The 22872-nt window shown below is 34.1% G+C and overlaps 1 pseudogene; it reads right to left on the bottom strand.

Moving 5' to 3' along the window:
* Window positions 1-13043: 13043 nt before the first annotated feature.
* LOC112747028 (WRKY transcription factor WRKY24-like) lies at window positions 13044-13935 on the bottom strand (annotated as a pseudogene).
* Window positions 13936-22872: the final 8937 nt, after the last annotated feature.

Here is a 22872-nt window from a genome sequence, read left to right as displayed (position 1 = left end):
TCCACATGTTCTAGCCAACTCTATTAATGGAAGGCTTAGAGTTAGTGAAAACCAAATCAATTAAAAATCCTCACACAATGTGGAATGGACATCCACCACTCAAGTTCACCCAATTACTCAATTTTCCAAGAACTAAGCCAAGCATTTTGTCAAATACTTGGTGTGCATGAAAATAAAATCAAATTAAATTGCAATGAAATTTAATTCTAAAGCTACCAAAACCAAGAAAATAATAATAATAATTAAAAGAAGCAACAATTAACATGAAAATATAAATTGCATTAATTGAAATTAAAATTAACAAGAGTATCCATAAACCTAAAAGTGACCAAATTAAGAAATTAACAAGATAAACTAAAGAAATTAAGACAATAGAACAAACAAAGGTAGAAGAAACTAGATGAAAACAAGAATTAAAAAGAAAAATTACAAAGAAATTAAACTAAAAACCTTAGTTTCTAGAGAGAAGGGGGAGCTTCTCTATCTAGAAAATGACCTACATGATACTAAACTAATCCTAATTGCTCCCCTCCTTTCACATGGAGTGAGGCCCCCTAGATATAGCACTCAATCAACTTCAGAAAGTCTCAAAACTGGACTCTGCAGGCCCAGAAATCACCTCCAGCGTTTTTCTTTAAGTGAGTCACGCGCACTGACTTCTGCGTATGCACACGTGCTAAATTTCCTCTTGTGTGTATACACAGGATGTTGTGCATACACACACATGGCTGTGTACTTCTTGTGCGTACGTGTAGTAGGTTGTGCGTATGCACACGCCAGTGTGTGCTTCTCCTTTGTTTTTGTTCATCCTTTCTCCCTATTCCATGCTTTTCCTCCACTCTCATCAAGCCATTTCTACCTGTTATACTTGAAATCGCTCAACAAAACCATCAAGGCATCGAATGGGATGAAAGTGGGATAAAATTGATTAAATTAGGCATAAAATAACATATTTTCACAATCAAGCTCAATTTAGAGAGAGAACACAAAAGTATGCTATTTGGCTAAATAAATGTGGGTTTATATGATGAATTCACTCAAATCAATCCAAAATTTATCGTCATATTTGGATTCAAACATCAATTCACATTAGTAGAGCATCCTCAAGCCAATGGCCAAGTTGAAGCCGCCAATAAAGTTATATTGGTGGGATTAAAAAAGAAGTTGCAGGATGCAAAAGGAGCATGTGCTGAAGAGCTCCCTCAGGTACTATGGGCTTATAGAAGAACACCTCATTCCTTGACTGGAGAAACACCATTCCGACTCACTTATGGAATAGAAGCTATGATCCCAATAGAGATCAATGAGAAAAGTCTAAGGGTGAGATTCTATGACGAGTTTGATAACATCTAAGCCCAAAAAGAAGAACTCAAACTACTTCTGGAGGTTCGAGAACAAGCACAAATAAGACAAGCAGCGTTAAAGCAAAGGATGGCGACAAGGTATAATAAAAAAATCATTTGAAGAAGCGTCGCCACAGACGACCTAGTCCTGATATGAAATAACATTGGAGCAACAAGTCATGCAAAGGGAAGCTTGCTGCAAACTAGAAAGGACCTTTGAAGATAATTGAAGTCTTGGGGAAAGGTTACAACAAAGTGTCCGACTTGGATGGAGCCGAGCTCCCAAGGTTGTGGCATGCTTGTAATTTAAAGAGATACTATAGCAAAAAGCATACTCCGTTCCCTGATGTACTCTTTTTTCCGACTTCACGTTTTTTTTTTCCGGAGAAGGGTTTTTCTGAAGGGGTTTTAACGAGGTATCAAAGTGGGGGCTAGAGGCATGAAATTTATTCCCTTAGTAGCCAAAGCTTCTTTGTAAAGTTACATTTCATTAATAATCGTATTTCTTTCTTTAAAAAATTCCATTATTATTCCCACGATACACACAGACTTAAGCTAAAAAAAATGAAAAAATTTGTTGCCCGACCTATGTGGTTGGCAAGATAAAGCGACAAGGCACAAGTCGATGTAAAGAGGTTATAAATGACTGATGATCGAAAGATTGATGGTTTAGAATTCACAATAAATTCTCGTTGCAAGTATAGTTTCTAAACCAAGCAATAATCCTTTTCATACAAAAACTTGTTTGTCACTTAAGTAAACCCAATAAAATTGATAACCGAAGTATTCAAACCTCGGGTCGTCTCTCAAGGAATTGCAGGGAAGTGTGATTTATTATTGGTTATGGAAAAAGGTATGTTTTTGGATTTTTGAAATAAGGGGCAAGTAATTTAAATGACAAGGAAAATAGATTGATAATAATAAAATCTCTTGGCAAGGTATAAGAATTGGAATTTCTATCCTAGTTATCCTTATCAGGTGTGATGAGAATTGTTATTGCTCCCACTTAGTTAATCTTTACTAAATAAGGAAAGTCAAGTGGACTAATTAACTTGATTCCTCGGTCCTAGTCAACTCCTATGGAAAGACTAGCTGTAGAGGGATTCACCTCAATCAGCAATCCTAATTTCCAATCAACTACTGAGTTTGATAATTCAAGTGTTACCAATTAATTAACCAAAGCCAAAAAGGGAATAAATCTAAATTAAATTGAAAGCATCATGAATAGAATATAAAATCGTTAATCTGAAATACCTCGAATTATATTAAATAGAATATTCAAATCTTAACATGAAAAGGTTCATAAGCCAAATTGGAACATTAACAAGTAAAATCATTGGAATAAATAAAAGTAGAAGAGAAACATAAATTAAAAGAAATATTGAACCTGTGATTGAAGAGAAGTAATCCAAAAATTAAGAGAAATCCTAATCCTAAAACCTAAGAGAGAGGAGAGAGCCTCTCTCTCTAAAACTACATCTAATCCTAAAATTATGTATTATGAATGTTGTATGAGTTGACTCTCCGTTCTTGTTTGATTCCCCCATTCTCTGGCTTATATTCTGTGTTTCTGGATTTGGAATTGGGCCGAAAAAGGGTCCAGAAATCGTTGGGGGCATTTTCTGCAGATTCTTGTATGTGGCGTCTGTCACGCGTTCGCGTGGTTTGGAGTTCTTTCTTGTCACGCGTACGCGTCGGTCACGCATCCGCGTCATTTGCGTTCTGCTCAAGGCACGCGTCCGCGTCAGTCACGCGTTTGCGTCGATGCCATTTCGCGCTAGGCACGCGTCTGCATCATTCATGCGTTCACGTCACTGCCTTTTCTTCAAAACTCCATTTTTTTGCTTGCCTACCATTTTTGTATGTTTCCTTTCTGTCCTCTAAGCCATTCCTGCCCTATAAAGCCTGAAAATACTTAACACACAAATCACGGCATCGAATGGTAATAAAGGATAATTAAATTTAATATTTTTAAAGCATAGGAAACATGTTTTCACACTTATCACATAATAAGGAAGGAAAAGTAAAACCATGCAATTCATATGAATAAGTGGGTAAAGAATTGATAAAAACACTCAATTTGAGCACAAGATGAGTCATAAAATAGGGGTTTATCAACCTCCCCACACTTAAACAATAGCATGTCCTCATGCTAAATCCAAGAGAAAGGGTAAAGTTAGAATGGTAGAATCTTATGCAATGCAATCTATTCTAAATGCAAACTACCTAAATGAATCACGCAATTCTAATTACTATCCACCTATATATATATATATATATATATATATATATATATATATATAGAGCTTACGTGTGGTTAATTTGATTCATATTCTCCAAGGAATCATATATGTACAATTAAAACCAAGCCATATTAAAATACATTCACAATTGAGTTGGGTTAAAATATTTCACAAACTTGCAAGACAATTAAATAATTAAATTTGGATATATGGAGATGAGCTATTGAACCCTCACTGGATTTTTGTGTTTACTCTTTAGTCACTCAGTGTTTGGGGTTAATCACTCTATTCTTTTCTATTCCTGCTTTCTAAAACTTTGTTCTTCATCTAACCAATCAACAAATATATAATGTATACATACAAACATCATGAGGTCTTTTTCAAGGTTATAATGGGGCCAAGGTAAAGGTAAGGGTATATATAAGGCTAAGTGAGCTATAAGTTGAATCCTTAATTAGCCTAAGATCTCACCTAACATATACAAACTCTTTCATAAGTTTGAAAATTTACCTAGCTACCCATAATTTTTCCACTTTTGTATTACATACTCATGTACCCATTTATTTTTAAGGTTATCCTATGTGCATTGATTTTTCACTAAACTTATTCTTGGAGAAATTTTGTCCCTTTATTTAATTACTTAAAAAAAAAATTTTTGAAACATAAACATAACATTTTCAATGCAGATGGTGTTTTCATTTATTTTGGTTTCATATGAGTATGCTCCCAAAATCCTGATTATTTTATTAATTTAATCCTTTCCTATCAACCCATGTTCCCACTTTTCCCCACACTTAGTGTGCATCACAATTTCTATCTTAAGCTAACCAAGGATTCAACTTGGAATTTTTAAATTATTTTTCTACTTAAGGCTAGTAATGTGGTTATAGAACAAAAGGGGATTAAAAGGCTCAAGGGGGCTAACAAAGGTGATGTAGGAGTTAGGTTTATTTGGGATATGTAAGGGAAAATTCAAATGATGGCCTCAATCATATGCGGGTATGGATCTACATTTTATATTGGACATATAGATTAAACAAAGTAAATATTACAAGCATAGAAAAGAAGTGCAAAACACACAGGAATGAAATTTATGGTTGAATATAACCATACAATTAAGCTCAAAAACTCACGGGTTGTGTGTTCTTTGGCTCAAAAACCATATATCAGTTATGTATGTCATGCAAGTAGAAATCAAGAGTTCCCATTATTCTCAATGTGAATCTTAGGATGGCTCTTAAAATCTTAGTGTTCTTCCTTGAAGAAATGTTGTTAACTAACTCACATTTGTTGCTATATATATATATATACACACACACACACACAGTGTGTGGATTATTGGGATTCTGTTATACTAAAGTCTCTAGTTTACTCTTTTATTTTCTATATCACAACTTAATAAGCTAAAAGTTAAACTAAACTATATCTAAGATAAATATATAAACCAAAGTGCAAAATGCAGAAATACAGTAAAAGAAAAATGTGCAAGTACCGGAAGATAAATAAGATAAGGTAAAATAAAAATAAAAAATAAAAATAAAAATACAGAAAAATAAGCAAAATAGGATAAAAGGAGAGTCTGAAAAGTGTGACGCGGGGGGTAGGGTTTCGCGTGGGTGGGTGTTAGTGATTTTGAATCTACGCGAACGCGTGGAGCACGCGATCGCATGTTTAGGGCGAAAAGGGAAATGACGCAAACGTGTCATTGACGCGATCGCGTGGTTGAGGGATATTGAAGGTGACGCGTACGCGTGGGGACGTGGACGCATCACTCAGAATTGTGCTAGACGCACAATTCCAGCGTCGTTTTGGCGCAACTCTCTGTTTCTAATTAGAGGGCAAGAATTTTCATGCGACGCGTACGCGTCGCACACGCTTTCGCGTAGGATGTGTGTAGTGCAAGTGACGCATTCGCGTCAGGGACGCGAACGCGTGGGCCAATTTGTGCTAAACACACACCAGCCGCACGATTTCAGCCCAACTTTCTGGGAGTTGGATCTTTACGCCGATTTCTAATCGACGCCCACGCGTGGCCTACGCTCTCACGTGGGGTGATTATATATATATATATATATATATATATATATATATATATAAATGCAGGATGCAAAATGCAGTGCTAATGTGGATGCAATGAATAATTATAGGTTGAATAAAAATAGAATAAAATAAAACTCAAAAACAAACAAGACGAAATAAAATTGGAATTGAAAAAGGAACGATCATACCATGGTAGGTTGTCTCCCACCTAGAACTTTTAGTTAAAGTCCTTAAGTTGGACATTTGATGAGCTTCCTGCTATAGTGGCTTGTGCTTGAAATCATCCAAAAATCTCCACCACTGTTTTGAATGCCAACAGCCTCCGGGGTCCCAAACTAGTCATGTAAAGCCCTTGAGCAATTTTAAACATGTTTTCAGGCTCCCGGGGTGCTGAATATCATATTAGATTCCAGGATCCCAAACCTTGCTTTTATATCCGCCTTTGTCTCGATCTATATTTTTCCAGCCGGGCGGTTTGGAAGTTGTATTCTCACCAGGATGACCAAACATTTTCTGAGACCCATTCAATCGAACTCGAAACCAATCCTTACACTTTAAAGTGAAGCGTGGAACCTTGTTGAATCTTGCATACTAGCCTTGAGCACAAACCATTTCCCTTTTACTCTTAAAGCCGCAAAGGGCTCTAAGCTGGTCACCTGTTTCAAGCAAACCATATTCAAGTGGAAAAGTAAAGATAAAGGCTAAGGATTTTACACACTTGAAATTTGTATTGGATGGTAATGGCCTTGGAAAAGGTGTTTCCAGTGGTTTTGCATGCTCTACTCCCTTGTATTCTTCAGTGAATTCTTCCACTTCTTTGTAGACTTCTTCAACTGCAATCACGTCTTGATCCAAGTCTTCGACATCTTCCTCATCACTCAAGTCAAAATTTGGAGGTTGAGAAAAGCATCATCTTCATATTCACTTGGGGAAGATTCTTCCATCTCAAAGAATTCACTTGCAGATGCAAGTTCATTACTAGGAAAACTTGACTTGTGATTATCATTATCAAGGAAACTCGCTTCGTGAGTTGATCTGTCCAGTTCTTCATAAGATACCTGCTTTTGGTGCTGTGCACTATCCTCCTTAGCATCAATTGCAAATTTCTTGACGGGGTTCTCCATAACTCTGGATTCCCATGGAGGTTCAGCGTCTCCTAAGTCTTCAACCAATTCTTCTTCTTTGATAATTTTGGCTTCCTCCACTTGTTCCAGTACAAAGTCATGCTCCTTACTATCCAGTGGGGTTTCCAGTATCTCCTTCACGCTGCGTTCCTCATTAGATTGTCCGCATGAAGCCATGGGGGTTTCTTGAGCGTCTGAATGTTGGGAGGGTAATCGATTTATTGCTTGATTCAATTGGTGAAGGGTTGCATGAAATTTTTCCACTGTTTCCTTGAGTTGCTCCCTTGATTCTTGGGGCGATGGATATGGACATGACACATAGGGAAGTGGTGGTTCTTGGGAGTAATTGGGTTGGAATTGGGGTGGATATGGGTTAGGGTCATACGGAGGTGAATGGTAATAGGGGGCTTGTGAGTGTGGTGGTTCAAAGCTATGTTGAGGAGGTGGTTCATAGGCATATGATGGGGCTTGTCGGTAATTACAAGGGGGTCCACCATATCTATCATCTTGGTATGCACCTCGGAATGGCTCTTGACTGTAGTAATTTGGTGGGTGATGGTTGTCACGAAGGGGTCCACCATAACTATTGTCTTGACATGCATTATGGAATGGTCATCGTCCAGGGTACTTTGGAAGGTATTGTTGCCTAAAGGGTTTATCAGATCCTCGTGGCTCCATCCATCTCTGATTGTTTTGACCTTGATGCATGTTCCTATTATAGCTTCCATTCCTTTCAATAATATTAGAACCAAACTCAAAGCGACGTGGGTGAGAACTCATAGTAACTAATAAAAATTAAAAACAAAAATAAAAATAAATAAACAGGTAAAAGAAAATATTTACAATAACCAATAATAAGGCACACGTTTGGTTAAAAATAACCTAAGTTATAAAACACAGTGCAAAAATAACCTAAGTTATAAAAATGATTCAATAGCACAACAAGTTGAATGTTGTACCAAAGTAATGGAAAATGAAATGTCATTTATTAAAAAGCTCCCACAAAAGCATTGCAAACAATAGAAAAATCATTCATCACGCAAACAAAGCCTAAAAGAAAAACTTGCAAAGGCATAAACTTCCTTTACGAGGCAAGCAAAAACAGATACTTTGTTAAAAAGTCTCATTAAAAAGACTAAAAACATCCAAAATAGAAGTTGTTAAAGATCCTATTAGGAAGGATCCAGAGTCACAAGCCGAGAAATAAAAAATACTTAAAACATACACAAAAGTGTTTATAAAAGGTCCCATAAACCAAGCCTTAACAAAAATATCAGATAAAATCAGGGAGAGGATTAGAGCCATCATCAGGAGAGGAAGTCAGGTCAGCCACAGTAGTCGGAGGGGTTAGAGGAACCTCTTCAGCAGCAGAGGTTGGGACGACATCGGGCTGAGCGGAAGAACTCGACAGCAACCCCTCGGACGAATTAACATCACAAGGAGGAGATTCAATAATGCGTTGCCCAGCCGTCTGATGATTGAATTTTTCACGGTTTAGAATTTCACAAATGAAATCTCGTTGCAAGTATATTTTCTAAACCAACAATAATCCTTTCATACAAAAATTTGTTTGTCACAAGTACAAACCCCTAATAAAACTAATAACCGAAGTATTCAAACCTCGGGTCGTTCTCCCTAGGAATTGCAATAAAATATTCTTGTTATTGGTTATGAGGTATCTTTTGGGGTTTTTAGAATAAGAAACAAGAAATATAAATGGCAAAAGAATTAAACTAACAACTAGAAAAGCTCTTGGCAAGGAATGAGAATTAGAAGTCCTATCCTAGCTATCCTTATCAATTATGACAACAATTGTCCATTGCTCCCACTTAGTTAAACCCTAACCATGGAGGAAAGTCAAGTGGATGGATTAATTTGATTCAACAAGTCCTAACCAAATCCTAGAGGAAAGACTAGCTTTAGTGGCATTTAAGTCAATTATCAACTTCTAATTATCAATCAACAAAGGAGTTAGAAACAGAGAAAACAATGTAAAAGTAAGAAAAAGTGCAGTGGTGAAAAACTAACCTTTTTCTGGGAGAAGGAAACTGTTAGCAAAGACAGAATAAGCGCCAAAATACTATTACTAGGAAGCCAAAGGTTTTGAAAGCAAACACCAAAGCACTAAGAGATTTAGGTGAAAAAGAAAGCGCGAAAGAAAGAGAGTAAGTTGAATGAAGAAGACGAAAAAGAAGAAAGGGAAAAAGGGACCGGTATTTAAAAGACGCAAGGGGCAAAACCGTAAAAGCCTCCACTCATTAAAAAAGGTACACCGTTACCAATGTAACCGCTCCCCACGTGTCGAAGCTGAAAAGCCAACAGACGCGACGGTTGACAACCTGAAATCGCATCGGTTTTCAATTCAAAATCACATCGGTTTTACGACTTGAAAAGGAGATGCCGATTTACGCATCTCCGACTTTATCTAATACTCAAATCCGACTCAAAATGAAGAGATCGGACACGAGTAGGGGCACTGTTCATACCCTGACCCAAAATATAAGCCAGGCCCAATAAAGTTAAAAGGCCCAGTCAAGAAGAGTGGCCTCATCTACTTATCCGATCTCTTCTAAGAGGTCGGGATAGACTAAAACAAGCAGCTCATACTTAACTAAGTGAGCAACTGCCTCCTTGAATCTCTCATCCGCTTCTAGAAGAGAGATCCCAACAACCCCAAGATAAAGGGACGGTTGTCCACCATCAAAAGTGGAACTACTTCAGCAGTGATTATTGGCTTATCACCTATAAATACACTGACACCCTCAAGTATACTTAAATTTTAATATACTTAAACCTGCTTAACCCTTTACTGACTTAGGCATTGTAGTATCTTGCAGGTATCACCTCCAATTCTCTCACACATACAATTTGGACGGCGACTCCCTGATGCAGAACAAGTTGAAGACCACCTTTTTTAAACGTTTAGGCCTCGCAAGCAAGTCCAATCATCATTCGATTTTAAATAATCCCTGAAACACTTCTCTTATTTTTTATTCATCGCTTCTAATATCCCACAGAAAAAAGGAAGCGTCAGTTCTGTGTAAGTTTAAATTTCCAATTTTTGAGACAACAAAAAAATAATTTAGATTCTTTAAAAAAATACTTTTTATACCATATGATGAATATTTACTCATCTTAAAAGTTTATGTAAATGATTATATATGTAAGAAAAGAAAAGGAATATTCTATACAAGGAGAGAAATCAGAGAATAATTTGGTTAGTGTGTGTCTTATTAATTTAGGGGACTCATTTAGGGAAAGGGGTAACAAAGCTAGCTAGAAGACGTTACATAGAGGGAAATTAGTTAATTGACTTTTTCCATACGTATAATTTATAACAATGAGTTTTATGTGTATCTTAGAAGCGTACTTAAAGATGATTTTATCGTGTATTGTTTCATAATTTTTAAAATAATATTTGATATAAAAATAATTAAAAAATGACATTTTTATCTCGTACGAGATATTTAAATAACACTTTATTCTTCTATTTTTAAAATATATCTTTTCCTCGTCTACAAGAGCTAATATATAACATATACCTTAATAAAATATATTATAATAACAAAAAAATATCTTATATTATTAATTTTACTACCACAATAATATTAATCATAATATAAAATATATATTACTATTATTGTAATAAATTTTATTTATTTTTAATATTCTATCATTAAAGATGAAATGTATTAAATCGAGTTGAAACCATTTTGGCCCCTGAAATTTTCGATCGGCCTCAATTTCGACCTCAAAATTTATGGGTAACTCTAAATTTAGAGGTCGAAATTGAGGCCGGTCAAAAATTTCAGGAGCCAAAATAGATTTCAACTCGTATTAAAAGTTTACATTAAATATTTTTTAACAAGATAAAACATTAAATATAAAAATATATATTACAATAATAATAAGTATATATTTTATATTATCTTTTCTTTTCTTGAATCAACCAAATAATTATTAATAATTTATATATAAAAATAATTATTGAAAAATATTTTAGTTAAATAAATTAAAATATATGTTATTTAAATTTTGTAAAAAAAAGCATATATTTTAAACATAGAGAAGAGAAAAGTATTATTGTTCACGATAAAACACTACAAGAAAAACACCCATTCAGGTACACTTGAAAAGTGTAGCCAAAAGTGAAAAAATGATGCCTTAGGCTATGGCTACGCTTTTTGGGCTACGGCTACGCTTTTTGGGGTGATTCCTATTCGGCCGTTGCCTATTCTCAAAGGCTACGCTTTTGGCGTTTGGGAATAGACTACGCTTTTCAAGTGATGCTGTCTAGGACCAAAGGCTACGCTTTTCAGCTTTCATTTTTCCAGAATAGGCTATGCTTTTCAACGCTACTGCATCACTTGTAAAGCGTAACCACATTATATACCATAGCTACTTTTTATAAGCGTAGCCTTAGGTCCCTCTTTTTTTTTTTTGTATACTATAGCTACTATATATAAGTGTAGCCTTAGGTCCCTAATAATTTTTTTTCTAAAACCTAATATTTAGTAATATGATTATATATATAATCCTATTTTTTTAATTAAATTAGTCAAAAATTATAAAATAAAAATAAATACATAATAATACCATACAATATTCTTTAAATAATAAAAATTATCCTTTAACAAAATATATTTATAATGAACTAAAAATATTGGGATGATCATAAATGAATATTCATACATCTCACACTAAATTAAACATACCTGTATCAAAATATACATTAGATCACTTAGAATTTACTACTAATAAACTATAAAAAACTAAAATATTGTATCCTACATAAGTATCTTCTAATAAAAGTTATTAATCTTCTGATAGAAGAGAAAAAAACAAATTGATGTCAAATAGAGCACCTAACATCTGCGACTGAATTGAACATATATTGAAGCAAATTCTTGATGAAGACTGGGCGAGCAGAGAGCAGAGCAGCATTGGCCCATTCCCAGTTCCAAATGGAGACTCGATCTGAATCATCGGCGGTTACCATTCATGGAATGCATCAGATGCAACTGGATCTTAATGCTCAATCTGCAGCAAATCAACAATTCATCATCATAATAAATAACTTCAAACAAATTCACTACCAAATCGAGAATCAAATAAACATGCTAATTGTGTACATTCCAAAAATAATGTAGAAGCCATGTCACACCCCTAATTATTGCCTGCATTCATATTGTTACATATATTACTTTTGCAACTCAATCAAACTCAATTCATTAATAGAGAACTATGATCGAAATCTTAAATTTGAATGAACAAAATAAAAATGAACATATCAAAGCTGCATCTTCTGGAAATTATTAGAACCAATTGACCAACTCTTACTATGCCAACAATGGCTTCAACCATTAAAATTTGAAGGACTTTAGGCAGTGAATAGCTTTGGTTATAGCTCTCTTCACAGACACAAGAATACCAGTAGCTATGACAATGCAACTAAAAGAAAGAGTCATGCTAATCTCAGCTTTCACAGACACAAGAATACCACATAAAACTGCAACCAGGCACCCAAACTCCAACAACCTCATTGATATCAAAATTCAGGAAACAGAATGACATATAGTAAGCATAAGAAGCAAAAATACACTGGGAAAGACCTGCTTATCATGCACATATTTTTACTATTGATTTTAAATTTTAAACAAAATCAGCAAGCTCATACGACCATTGCTACACTTATGAGCAATACTTATCTTTAAGAAATGGGAAAGAGCTGCAATAGGGGACTGAACCGGCTACTTAGAATTTATAAACATGCAAGGGTATAGCTCTTGAATCAAATTCCTTCCTGTCGAGTTCTACAATGATCAGAATTTGAAACTAATCGACACTAACTTTTGAAACTAAAATAACTGTTATAACAGATGCTAGTCTAATAGTTATAGTGCAGCAAATTGTCAAAATTTGAAACAAACAAACTAACTTCTGATTTCTAACTAAAATTCCATTTGATACAAAAAATTAATTTTGATAGTCGATTTTATATAAGTATCCTTTATTCTTCTAGTGTCACATGCACAAACTAGGGAAAAAGAAAAGAAGAGAAGGGAGGTTGCCTAAAGCCTAATTTGACCAAGAAATTTTATACCAGAATAGTAGGTACACCCATGTTACAGTGCAAATTTAAAAAAAGATGAATCAAGTAGTAGTATACAACATATTATGTCCTTTTATGATGTGCATGCGATGTTTGATCCAAGAGAAAAGGAAAAAAGGAATTTATCAAAGTACTGTGACATGATAGAACATAAAATAAGTTGAAAGAATTTCCAAAAAAGATGAATCAAAAGAAGTGACTTAAAAATATTTTTACCTTGGATTTGGATTGCCCTTAACTACTTTCTGGCCATACTTCCTCCATCTATAGCCATCATCAAGGATATCTATGTCACTTGTTGTCTGAACCACAACCCTTGGTTCTCTCACTGTTCTACTTCCACCTCCTGATATTCCCTCATTTTCCCCTTCAATTTTCCTGCATAATTCATAACAACATTAGACCATGAAATGAACTTTGGGTTATTAACCACATAAAGTAGATAATAATATATAATTAAGATCAGGCTAAAACCAAAAATAGCAACAAAAAATCAGAAGTATTTCTGACATAGCTGAAATTCTTTGGATAATAATGATAATAATAAAAAGGATGGAACTAAAAATTTACCATCTTTTGGCATCAGGTTCATCGTCATCATAATCATCTCCACCTGATTTACACCTCTGAGAGCTTTGTTCAAAATCATCATCCTCAACTAAAATTTAGGAGTTCTCAAGGGTGGCAATAGAATCCATTTGTCCACTACCATGTGTATAAGATTGATGATCAGTCACCTCAAAGTTGTTCATTTGATTGGAGGGAGCAATTGCAAAAGCAGCAGAATTAGAAGAAGATGAAGAGTTTCTCCTAGTATTCTGAGGCTTAGGGTGATTATGAGTACCCTTATAAACAATCTCTGTGATTTGTCTATCCAAGGATCTCTCAAATTTCTTCTTTGTTGGGCAATTCGGGAATGTGCATTTATAGTAACTTCTTGGATTCTCACTACCTTTCACTTGTTTCTGACCATATTTTCTCCAATTGTAACCATCATCTGATCTTCTGCTTAGAGTCTGAGATTGTGGCTGGTAATTGTTGTTGCTGTTGTAATCTGATTGGAACCCATTGTTATTTTAGTTGGAACAAGTGTTTTAATATTACACACATAACACATTAAATCATTCACCTATTCAAGAAATCAACTTCAGTCTCAGAAAAGAATTACCATAAGAATCAGCAACTGAGGGAAAAATTGTAGTTTTAGTCAAAAGGGGTATAAGTAACTATAATGTCCCCATTTTTATAGATGAATACCTAGATTTCTACAATGGAGATGTCAAACAATCAGATTTCTAAAACTGAGGCATCCTAAACCCAATTCATACCTGAAGTAGAAGATCTTGTGCTTGAAAAAGATGAAGAAGTTGCAGAAGACAAATTAAACTCTCTTTGGGGTTATTGTTGAGAAGCACCTGAGATAATATTTATTCTGATGAGGACACCATAAAACTTGCAAGGAATCAGAAATTTCCTTAACAAAGTCCACAAACTCTTTGTATCACTTCTGTACAAAACAGGAATTGTTATTATTAATATTATTAATTTCTTATACTATGTTCTGTATTAATTATTAATTTAAAAAAGCTTTTAAATATATCAGTATATCAATATTTTAATAAATTTTAATAATTAATTTTAATTATATATATTATAGTTTAAATAACATAGTCTTTTTATATTTATTGGTACTTACAAGGTTATTGCCTTTGTTGAAGGCTCACCTGATATGGCTACATAAACAGGATTGTATATGATTGGTTTTCATGTTAATCAGATTTCTTTCTTTCAATTCAATTTACAATTCAGTTTACCTTTCTTCTTCCTCTTCTACTTCTTCTCTACTCATTGTCTTCTTTTCATTCTTTACATTCTTCACACCATTTCTGTTTCTGGCTAACCAAGAAACCATTCAAACTGCAAGAACTCTGTTAGAAACAGGAAGCTGAAAACAGGAAGCTGAAAACAGAGAAACGGAAGCCAACTTATTCATTGAGAAATCACAGAAACAAAAGCTTATTAACGCTGCATTTGGATTTAGTCTCAGAAACAAAAATACAGAGAAAATAGACAAGCTAAATCACAGTTAACAAACCCTAAAATACCACACATCTTCATCAACAACAGCATGCATGTTATCAAATTACAGTTCACAAACCCATATTTTAGAGATTAAAAGCCCCAAATTAAAATTCCTAAAATAGGAACCCTAAGCCACTGATCAATTTCAAAAGCAAATAGAAATCAATACATACCTATTCAATGATGTGAGCACAGCGAAGACGATGATGAGAAGCACGGAGATGACGATGGTGAGAGCGGCGCAGCGACGATGGTGAAGGCCGCATAGCGACGATTAGTGCAAGCGATGGCGAAGAGGAGTGACGACGGTCAACGTGGAGAGTAGTGCAGGTGAGTCGTGAGTGGGAGGCGACGACTCTCAATGGCGAGAGTGAGAGGGTTTCCGCTTGTAGTGAGAGGGTCAATGGCGAGAGTGAAGAGAGTGAGTGGGGGGCGACGATGGTGAGCTATCGAGGGTGACTGAGCTATCGAGGGTTTACGAGGATGAAGGTGACTGAGCTATCGAAGGTGACTGAGACTCAAGAAGTTTGCTAAGTTTTACTAAGTGTTAAGGTGATCAGTTTGCTTTCAGGAAAAACAAGGAAAAAAAATTACTAAGTGTTAAGTTTTTGGCTCTAGAGACATTAGGCATCACTTTTAAAACGCACCCAAAACTTAATAAATAGGCTATCCTTTAAAAGCGTCTCCTTTGATATGAAAAGTGAACCTATAGATATCAACCTACGGCTACGCTTTATAAGTGGTATCTTTAATATCTAAGGCTACGCTTTTTAAATGATGCCGCATTTGTGTATCCTTTTCTCTTATAAAAAGACAACACGGAGAAAAGCGTAGCCTATTCTATGAATAGGCTACGCTTTTCAAATGTAGCCTAAAAAAAATGTGGCTGAATAGGTGTTTATCTTGTAGTGAAAAAAAAATATTTTTTAGTTAATTACATTGATTCTGTAAAATATTGATTTTTCTTTTTAAAAATACTAGCATTAAAGGTGTTGTATTAGTACAAAGGTACTAGTATATCTATTTTATAACAGTTATGGTACGTTAAAAAGTGTTATTAAAATTAAAGTAATATTTTTATTATTTAATACTATTTTTAATTTTAAAAATAAAAAATATATTATCAAATTATAAAAAAAATATAACTTTAATTTTAACCATACTTATACAACTATCATAATTATTGAAATATCTTCGTACTAGAATTTGCCTAGTATAAAATTGTCTTAGAGAGGGGATTTGCAGGCATAGTAAATGTTCACTCTACTATTATGAGTTATAAATTTTATAGAGAAAGATCAATGTAATGCAAACTTATACTTAATTAGTATGCATATTTATTAAGTGAAATTTATGTTGATTATTATTATAGCAGCTATGACAGGATATAAAATTTTGTGGAATATTTAAAAGGTGTTATTAAAATTAATTTAATATTCTTTATTATTTGACAATATTTCTCTACTTTTTAAATTAAAAAAAAAAACATTCTCTGAATTCAAAAGTATCGCTAAAATTACATAACTATTATAACATCTTTAATATGTATAAAATATATATTACGATTACTAGCATTTTTTTTGAAATAAATAAAATAAATATTTTATTTATGGATATAAATAATTTCTATCATTTTTATTGACTTGAATTGCATTGCCTATCTTATTTATAGTGTAAACGAAATAAGTGTGTATATCTCGTTTACACTGTAAACGAGATAAGACACGTTTGTAGTTGCATGTATCACGTTTGCACACGTGATACATGGAGAGAATGCTCAACACGTTGTATACAGTGTAACCAGATATTGAAAAAGTCATGATGTTCACACTGTAAACGAGATAAAGTACAAAAAATTTCGAACAGCTATAAAAGGATCTGCAATTATTTGTATTCTACACAAACATTTCACTTCTTACCCTCCGTTTTTCTTCAAAAAATTAAGCAAAAATGTCTAGTGGTAGTGGATATATGGTCGTAAGTGTGTATCCTAATTGTCGTATGAGAAACAGTAACACTGGGTAGATATTTGAGTGTGATAATTCGAAGAGTAAATTCCTTGTCTAAGCTAAAGAGTCTAATAAATTCTTCCTCAAATCAAGCCTTCCATCTATCATACTACTGCTGATGACAAGTGGGTCACCACACGTCGTTGTCCCGTCTTATCGTGGTCCAGAACCGGTCAACATTGATCGGGTCTCCAGGCACCAGCTGCTCGCCTCCGAACTAACATTTCACCCGATCAACATGGTGAAAATCAACAATGTTGAAGCAGACAAGAGGAAGAACACTCATCAATGTCCCTCACTTTGTCTCTTCTCTGAACCAATTCGAACTAATGGCCTGTAGGGTTGAGTCATCGTACGGTGTCCATTGGAACTGCAAAATAAAGTGTAATATAATCATCAAGTTCAGTTCATTGCATAGGAGAACCACTCATTTAAAGACAACTAACTAAAACACTTTTACGTACCTAATCCAATTGTAACCGGTCCAACCAAAGATGATATCTGAAAACTTACTGGTCAAACTGGTCTTTACTCTGCTAGGCCAACCTATCAACTTGTGGACATATGCAACAATAACAATCTCTCAATTTATGCAACAAATTTTTGAATTACATGCATAAAAACTATTATAGCAGTATATGAAAATAGTTACCTCACAGCAAACAAAAATATTAGAATCTATCTTTCAAGTAGATACCACTGAAAAAATATATAGTAGATCCACGTGATCAGTAGAAGAGTGCATCCAACAATATTTGTGGTAGATTGATGTGCTACAGAGCATATGGAGTGGTACGTCTATGCAAGCATAGCAGATCTTCAAGACAGACTGCGGCACCTCTCGAAGTCTACTAATAAGGGCATCCACCTAATATGGACCTAATTGTTTGATTTGTCTGCCATCAGGTAACCCCCGATCAACAACAGGATGTAACACCAAGTGTACTGTCGAAGGGTGGCAGCATCTATAATAGCTGGCATATGTCATACTTAGTCCCTTAGCGACATCAGCTTGATGGAGAATGACTCCTTCCTCTGTGCCCCTTGTTGCTGAGCATGAGGAGGCCTGACACCAAGGAGCTCCTCTACCCATTTCCAGGTCAGGTGACAGTACCATGTGTGAAAATCATGCAAGCACCCATCCATTGGCTCTCCGTGAGTGCGTAACCCAAGATGGTATGAAATGTCCTGTAGGGTGATGGTGCACTCATGTAATCTAAGAAAACGTAATAAAAATTTAATAATTAAATTAAATTAAATTAAATAACATTTACTAAGAATATATTCCATCATTTAACAAATGTTAATAACATGCCAACTAACTTATTTTATGTTACGAAAACATAATCTATTCTACTCATGTATAACAACATTAAATCTATAAAACTATCCTAACTATAATTATATGTTTATTTATTTAAAAGAGGAAAACAAAAACACTAACCTAGAAGTCAATCGCTCCCGCGATGTACCAAATCACATTTAGGCAGTTGATGTCATCGTCTCGTGCATCTGTGCACCATAACATCTGAGTATCTCAAAGATATCAAGAAAAATGTCCGACAAAGGGAGAAATGAAGGTTAAAAGGTAATGAGAGTGACACTTGAGGTGCTTTCAATGAGTTCCTTATATAGACGTATCTAAGCTTTATCTCATTTACAGTGTAAACGAAATAAGTGTGTGTATATATCGTTTTCACTGTAAATGAGATATGCTATATGTGATAACACGTGTGTAAATGTGATACGTAAACTTCATGATGTGTCTTATCTCGTTTACAGTGTAAACAAGATATACGCACACTTATTTCATTTACACTGTAAACGAGATAAGTAATGCAATGCAAATCGGTAAAAACGCTCCAAATTACCTATATCCGTAAATAAAATATTTATTTTATTTAGCTAAAAAAATCCATATGTAGTGCATATATGTTTAATTTAAATTTTGAAAATTGTAGGTAGTCATGGGTATCTTTGGTCAGTCTAAGTTGTTCAGTAATATAGAAGAAAATGATTATGATACAGTAAAATCAATCCTGAACCTCAATGCTAGTGCTATATATACCACTACATCCCACTTGGGAAGGGTAGTGCTCCACGTGGTGGCAATCACAGGACACTAAGACATGTAAAGAAATTGGTAGATGTAGGAAAAAATAAATTACTTAAAATGCAAGACAACTGTAGTTACACGGTTCTCGTTCTTAGCTTGCTACAGATCTTACCGACAACAGAAGCATAGCAAATTATATGATAGAAGAAACTAGTGATGTTAAACAAAATCTACTAATTAACGGGAAGACCGAAAAGAGTGAGATACCTTCTCTTCTTGCTACCATTATGGGCCACAAAAAAAATGACTCTCTACCTTTATTCTAAAACATTCCGAGATCAGTTGGTCAATGACAATGCCGACAATGCCGTTGTGCTCCTTTCACAATGTATCAACACTGAAATATTTGGTAATTTAGTGGTGTTTTGGATTAATATTTGATTTTAAGTACAGTTAACTTATTGCTGGGTTGTTATGATAAATATTGCTTTGGAATTAGTGAAACAATGTGTGGTTATGCTACCCTATACCCTTGAATCGGAGTTTCTTCAGCCCTTAAAGGCATTGGTTCACATGCCTTCTAGAGTTTCCAGTGGAACTAGAATTCTATATAAATTCTTTTACAATTATGAGTATTGTTATATATTTTCATTTAAAGATGATAGTTTAAAATTATTAAGTCATTTGACATTTTATTTAATATAATAATAATATCAATATCTTAATTATTATTTTTACACAAGATATTTTAGTATTAGTATTTATCTTCTTGTAGATATCTAACCCGACTTGTTTCACTCCTTGCCTTTTTTTATTTATTAATTTATCAATTAATCTCTACATCCAAGTCATTTAACCAACCAAGTCTAACCAAGTAGCTTTGACCTAATTCACCTCCGCGCGCCACTACTTCTAACAAACTTTGGACTCAATGTGCGAATATATATAACAGCCTTTTTCATGTAGATTTTGTTTCTTTTCTCTAATTTTCTCAGCATTTTTTACATCTCTATGTTCTGTTCCATCTCTGCATTATGCGTTTCTCTTCTTTCTCTATGTTCTTTTTATTCTCTGCATTTTCTTCGTTCAAGTTCAATGTTCTTTTATCTTATTAGAAGATTCGGATCAAAGTTTTTGAAATCAAGCTATGAAATCATGTTTGAACAGGTATTTTATTGTCGAAGATAATGAATGATTCAAGTATGGAATGTCAATTGAACTAGAGAGAAGTGGATTATTATTTTGAATTGAATCAAGTGGCTGAGGTCTTGTTCTATTCTAGTTAATGTAGTTCATTCATAATTTATGATTCTGTAGGCGAATAATATTGTTTTTGTCTTTGAAAATTATTGTTCATGGTTGATGGTTTCAATCGAATGTAATGTAAGAGTTCTGAATCTGAATTATTATTTTGATGAATTTGTTACGTTCTCATTTTGGTGTATTTCTATTTATAAATTGTTGTAGTTTGGTAATTTTTTTATGTATGTTTAGGTTCAGACTTTCAATTGATCTAGGTTGAGTTGTATTATTGTTTTGAATCGAATCAAGTGGTGAGGTGTGGTTTGAATCTAGTTAATGTAGTTTGTGAGTTGTTTATGATTCTGTAGTTGAATAATTTTATTTTTGTCTGTAAAAATTATTGTTCTGGTTGATGGTTTAAATTTGAATGTAATATACGAGTTTTGAATCTGACTTTATTATTTTGATAAACCTATTTCGTTCAAAGTTTCAGTGTATTTTAGATTCTAATATGGTGTATTTTGGAACAATTTTGGTGTATTTTCAGTTTTTGTATGATGTTGATGAGCAGCTTATTCCAAAAGTTGGGATAACTTTTAACACACTTGAAGGAAGCAAAAGAATTTGGGAAATACTTATTAAGAATTGAGAAGAAATAAAATTTCTTTTTCGGGCTTGAATTTGAGGTTGATCAGTCAATTAAAATTGCTTTTTGGGCCGATGCAAGTAGCAGGCTGCCTATGAGTATTTTGTAGATGTTATTTCTTTCGATACCACTTACAATACAAACAGGTAATATGTTGTTATGGTTTATCTGTATTTTGAAATACTTTCGATGTATACAAATAGTTTTTTGATGTATATATGATTTGTTTCTGTGTCGTTGTATTCAAGTATAATCTGGTTTTTGGTTCTTTTGTTGGGGGGAATCACCATGGTCATTCAACAATTCTGGGATGTATTTTGATGAAAAATGAGAATATTCAATCATTCAAATGGTTACTTGAATATTGGATTCATGGGGAAGAAATGCTCCGAAAGGCATTCTTACCAATCAATGCGCATCAAGACAAAAGGCTGTTGAGGCTTGTATGCCCACAACAATTCACCAGTAATGTGTTTGGCATATCGTGAAGATGATCCCAAGTAAATTAAATGGCCAAAAGAGACACGAAAAAATTGAACACGAGTTGAGTTATGTTGTGTGGAACTCTTTTACAAAAGAATCATTTGATAGGAATTGGAATGATTTTCTGATGATGTATGGTGTTGGGGACAATAAGTGTCTTTCAGATCTTTATTAGGATTAACTGATGTTATTACTTTTAGTGTGTGGATATCTATGTGTTTTGCTTGTGCAATAGAGGTGCCAAATGGTATGTCTTTCAGTATATTTTGGTTCCGATTTAGGTATTTTCTGATTTTTTCAAAGCTTTTTGAAGTTCGTCATTTATGGATTTCAGTTTATCTCGATCACCACTTTTGGGCCAAGATAAGATCCACACAAAGGAGCGAGAGCATGCATGCTTTTTTTAACAAGTTTATTACACACAACAGCTCACTTATCCAATTTGTCATACAATACGATAATTGCCTAGGAAGTAGAGAGCAGAGAGAGAATCGGATGCTGCAGATTTTCATACCATCATACCGTGTGCAACAAAATCCTTAATAGAACCTCAATTTCAGCATGTTTATACTCATGAAAAGTTCAGGAAAGTCCAAGAACAATTTAGAGAAAAGGTGAATTGCATCATAAGATCAACGCAGTCCGCTCTAGGTTATATGGTATATAAAGTTGTAGAACAGGTTTCTAACTCAACATTCAACAAGTTTGTAGTTACATACGATACGATATCATCTGAAGTTAAAAGTCAATGCTTATTATTTGAGTCAAGAGGGATATTGTGCTGTCACTCTCTGAGCATGTTAAGCTTTGAATGAGTAAATAAAGTGTCCCCAAGATATATATTGGAACGATTGAGTAAGAACGTAAAGAGGAGGTACACACATATCAAGAGCAGCCATGACGAGCTTTTATTAGAGCCAAGAAGTATGAGATTTGACGATTTGCTATTTTAATTACAAAATATTTGTGAACTTACATCAAAATCTGAGGAGTTGAGTGGGATTCTGCACCGCGTTTATGATAATGCTATGGTTAAGATGCAAGAATGCAAAGGCAAATGCAAAGAAAGATGTTCGTTATCTCACGACGATGCTTCGTTGGAAGATATTAACAAGCTTCAAAATCCTCCACGATTGAGAACAAGAGGACTTCCGAAAAATAGATTGGGATTGAACATAGAAAAATAAATTGCAAATGCTGCAAATAAAAAGAAAAAGAAAGCTCTAAGTGCGGTAAAAGTGATGTTCTTTAAACACGGGAAATTATGTTTGTGCATGCTAATTTTTTTGCTAAGGTAAAACCTAGAAAAAATGATAGATAATTAATTTATTAAATTAATTATGAGCAAAGAAGGTTAAGAAATTATAATTTATAATTTAGGAAAACAAAATATTTAGAACGCGAATTAAAACACTAATTTCAAAAGTTATAGCCCAAAGTTGGGCCAACGGGCTAAAATAATTGAACCAGACCCATGTTACATTGGACCCAA

This window comes from Arachis hypogaea, chromosome 15 (genome assembly GCF_003086295.3).
Source record: "Arachis hypogaea cultivar Tifrunner chromosome 15, arahy.Tifrunner.gnm2.J5K5, whole genome shotgun sequence".
Classification (NCBI taxonomy): Eukaryota; Viridiplantae; Streptophyta; class Magnoliopsida; order Fabales; family Fabaceae; genus Arachis; species Arachis hypogaea.
This window is presented reverse-complemented; position numbering and strand designations above follow the sequence as displayed.